This window comes from Orycteropus afer, unplaced genomic scaffold (genome assembly GCF_000298275.1).
Source record: "Orycteropus afer afer isolate SDZICR_OR568_19922 unplaced genomic scaffold, OryAfe1.0 scaffold00059, whole genome shotgun sequence".
NCBI classification, from domain to species: Eukaryota; Metazoa; Chordata; class Mammalia; order Tubulidentata; family Orycteropodidae; genus Orycteropus; species Orycteropus afer.
The window spans coordinates 12,888,198-12,892,516 of NW_006921646.1; positions in this window are offsets into that span (position 1 = coordinate 12,888,198).

The following is a 4,319-nucleotide window of genomic DNA, read 5'->3' on the forward strand; positions in this document are numbered from 1 at the left end:
TACATTCCCTGTTTTAATGATTAATGGTTGTCTGCAGCTGTTTCTCTTCAATTTGAGTGGTGCCACATCAAGCAAATGGAGGTCTCAAAAGCTTTACCTTATCCATAGGAGTAAGGCTGGCTTTACTCAGACGATGCAGCTCTTTCCCAGTCCTATTTTGAGATCCTTCTAACCTAACCAGACTATGCATAAAGTTGTGTGGTAATGTATCAAACACTGTTTCTTTGCTATTCATAAGGTTTTCCCTGGCCAATTATTTGAGAAGTGGATGGCCTCTTCCTTCTTCCTAGTCTGTTTCAGTCTGTATGATGGGATGATACCTATGCACCATGTGCATCCCGCTGGTTTAGAAACACCAGTGGCTCAGCCTCAAAACTCACATCTACATTTCACCATGGTAGGACAAACTGACAGACAAATTTGCCTCCCTGTGGGAAACTTCTCCTACCACCCTTACCTGGGTCCCTGTGGCTGACTCCTCCTCTGTCCGGATTTCTAGGCCTTTTAATCCCCTTTCTCCCACTATCCCACCCTGCTGCTTTGTACGTGACTGAATTCCTCTCCTTACCTGGATCCTTGTGGCTGACTGCTCCTCTGTCTGGGTTGCTGGATTTTTTATCCCCTTTCTCCTGCTCTCCCTCACTTCTGCTTTGGGCATGCTTGATTTCTCTCTCCACACCTGGATCCCTTGAAGGTTAGGAAAAAGAATACAGAATAAAACTTGTGAATGATGAATGAATATCAAAGATATTTCTGATATCCTTTTTCTAAAATTTAGATTTAAAATATAGGATGAAAGTCTATGGTTATATCAAATAGCTTCATTTTCTATTAACAATAGCATTTTTATTTTCTGTGAGAGAGTAAATGTCTGCAAATCTAGCCGATCTCAAACTAAACAATCTTTATGTTAGCTGTCAAAATAAATGATAAAATAATTCCAATAAAAATTTTGAAACTTATTCATGAGCAAAACTAACACTTTCAGATATTACTGACTTTCAAACTGTTGGGCTCAGTTTGGAAATGTATTTATTCATTTAAAAAATATGTCACTTGATGTCTACTATGTATTATATGGTGTTCTACTATTCTATCTACTGGAAGAAAACCAGAAAACCAAACCCACTGCCATTGAATCAGTTTTGACTCACAGTGACTGTGATAGTTAAGGTTGTATGTCAATTTGGCTGGGCCTGGTTGAATAGCTGGTCAGCTACATGTAGTTATTCTCCACAGTAAGATCGGCAATTAACTCCATGGTGGAATCTACTAGAGCAGCTGAGTAGCTTTAGAGAAGTGCTTTGCTTTCACTATATAAGAAGCAGCTTTGAGGAAGGTCTCCAGTTTATGGCACACTTGGACCCTGCATGTAGTCAAGTCTTCATTCAGTAGCCTACCGTCATGCCCTGCCAATCTTGGAACTTTTTCTGCACTTGAATTAGTGACCTGCTGTATTGTTTGATATTATTGGGACTGTTCCTTGTTACTTAATTGACTTTGGTATGTCAGCCTCAGCAGCCAGTAGCTGCCTGAGTGAAGAAAAGCCTCCAGCTTCAGTGGGCCAGGAACAAGAGGAAGAGCTGAAACCCAAGGTTGACTGGCTTTCATCCAGCCCCTAGAGCCTGGCACTTTGGCTCAGACTTCTGGTCTCCAAAAATTGAAAGAAGAAACTCCTGTTGGTTAAAGCCATCTTATTTGTGGTATTTTCTGTTAGAGCAGCACAGGGGTAACTAAAACAGAATATGGTACTGACACATAGCAAAATGTGGAAACAGAAGTGGAGTGCATCCTTCACCTGAAACCCTGGCAGAGAGATAGCTACATGCAGCATTAGAGATGACAGCAGCAGAGCCAAGAGATCAGCATGAGAGAAGGAAGTAGCACAGCCAAGAGACCAGCAAGACAGTGACAGCCCTACCAGCCCACAGAGAAGGAAGTTGGATGCTACTGGGTAGGTGGCTTCCTGGCAGAGTGGTTTGCCTTTGGGTATTTGTAGAAGAGACTGGAATGAGATGGAGTATCAGATTGGCCAGTCCATGGAGCAAGAAAGCTAAGTGTCCTTTGAGTAGGAAGATTCCTGGCACAGTGGGTTGCCCTTAGGCATTAATTGGCACAAGTGGAGAAACCAAGGAAACTGGAAGCAGAGCTGCCTCAGCCTCAAGGGTAGGACCATGGCCTTTAGGGGTGGAACCACCACAGCCCCTTAAGTTTCAAAGAGTCAGAAAATCACCAACTTGATTCTGGGATGTGGGACTGCTAGTTCACGTGGGTCAGTGGAATGGAGACATGACTGCTGCCCAAGAGTGAGGGGGCAGGGCTGCCATGCCCAAGAGGTAGAGGAACAGGGTCCATGAGGCCAAGGGTGAGGTTGCCACTCAGAGGAACTAGGGAACTGGAGCCACCCAGTGAAGGAGATCTGTACAGATGTCACCCAATGAAGATCTGTACAGGTGCCAAGTTGACAAGGGGTGGAATTATGATAGTTAAGGTTATATGACAACTTGGCTGGGCCTGGTTGAGTGGCTGGGCAGCTGGATATTGTTATTTCCTATAGTTAGATTGGCAATCAATTTCATGGTCATGGTGGAATCTACAGAAGCAGCTAAGTAGCTGCTTTAGGGATGTGGTCCGCTTCCAGTTTATAAGAAGCTGCTTTGAGAAAGGTCTCCAGCTTGTGGCATGTTTGAACCTGGCATGTAATTGATTCTTCATTCAATAGTCTGTCATGCCCTGCCAATATTGGGATTTTTTTCTGGATTTGAATTAGTGGCCGGCCGTATTATTTGGTAATATTGGGACTGTGTTTTGTTACTTGTTAACTTTGGGTATGTCAGCCACAGCAATAGTAGATGCCTGATTAAAAAAAGTCTCCAGCATCTGTGGACCAGGAGCAAGAGGCAGAGCTGAAATCCAAGTTTGAGTGGCTTTCACCCAGCCCCTAGAGCCTAGCACTTTGACCTCAGACTTCTAGCCTTCAAAATTGTGGGAAAAAAAAAACTCCTGTTTGAAGCCATCCCATTTGTGGTATACTCTTGTCAGACTGACACTAAGTAACCGAAACAGTGACCCTACAAGAGAGAATAATACTGTCCCATAAGATTTCTAAGACATTAAACCTTTACAACTCCTGTGGAGCTACTGGTGAGTTCAAACCTGTGATCTTTTAGGTAGTAGTCAAATGCTTTAACCGTTATGCCACCAGAGCACACTGCTGAAAGATACTTCAATGATAAAACAGACAAATATCCTCAGAGAATTTATAATCTGGCAAGGGAAGAGAGAATAAGTGCATATAACAAACAAGTAAAGTGTGTAATAGGTTCAATAGTGATAAATACTTTGGGCAAAATAGAGCTGACTGATAGGAATTGAGTGTGACATGTGCACAGAGTGTAATTTTTAACAATGGAGGGTATTAATTTACACATCATTGAGAAGGTGAAATTTAATCTAAAGATTAAAAGACATAAATGATTTGTTGTCTTGGGGTGGCATAAAATTGTTTTTGAATTATAGTGACACCATGTGAAAGAGTAAAACTGCCTCATAGGGTTTTCTAATCTTACAGGAGCAGATCAGTAGGTCTTTCTCCTATGAGTGGCTGGGTGGGCTTGAACCACCTTTTAGTAATATGGATATCTAGGAAAAGAGTTTTGAAAGAAAAGGAAATAATCATTCAGAAGCTCTAAGGTGGGAGCATGTGTGGAATGTTCTAGGAGAGAAAATCACCCAGAAGGCCTGAGTGTTGTAAGATAAGTCAAGAATAGGAGATGGAAACAATGAACAGGGGGACACATCAGGGAGACCCTGGATGACCGTTATAAGAAATGTGGCTTTTACATTGTATGACAGGGGAGTTGCTGCACATTTTGTAGCACAAAATGACATAATAAAATTTATATTGAAAAAGTATTCGGTTTATTAGAAGATTTAGTTATTTACTTATCCAGCTTAAAGAAGTAAATGAGCACTAGAACAAACATATTTAAAGAAGCATGAAGTAATAAGTTAAGAATCAGAGGTAAGAGAGAATATCATGTAAAAATGTAGAAGTAAACAAATGCCCAGAGCTATTAATTGTAGGAGAAATTAGTTTCACATTATTCAACAGCTACCACAACAGTCAATGAGCAGCATCACAATAAATGGAGAGAAGATTGAGGTTGTCAAGGAATTCACGTTGCTTGGTTCTACAATAGATGTCAATGGAAGGAGCAGTCAGGACATTAGACGACTTGTAGCATTGGGAAAGTCAACTGCAAAGGAACTGTTTCAAGTGCTGAGGAGCAAGGATATCTCCTTGAGGACTAAGGTGC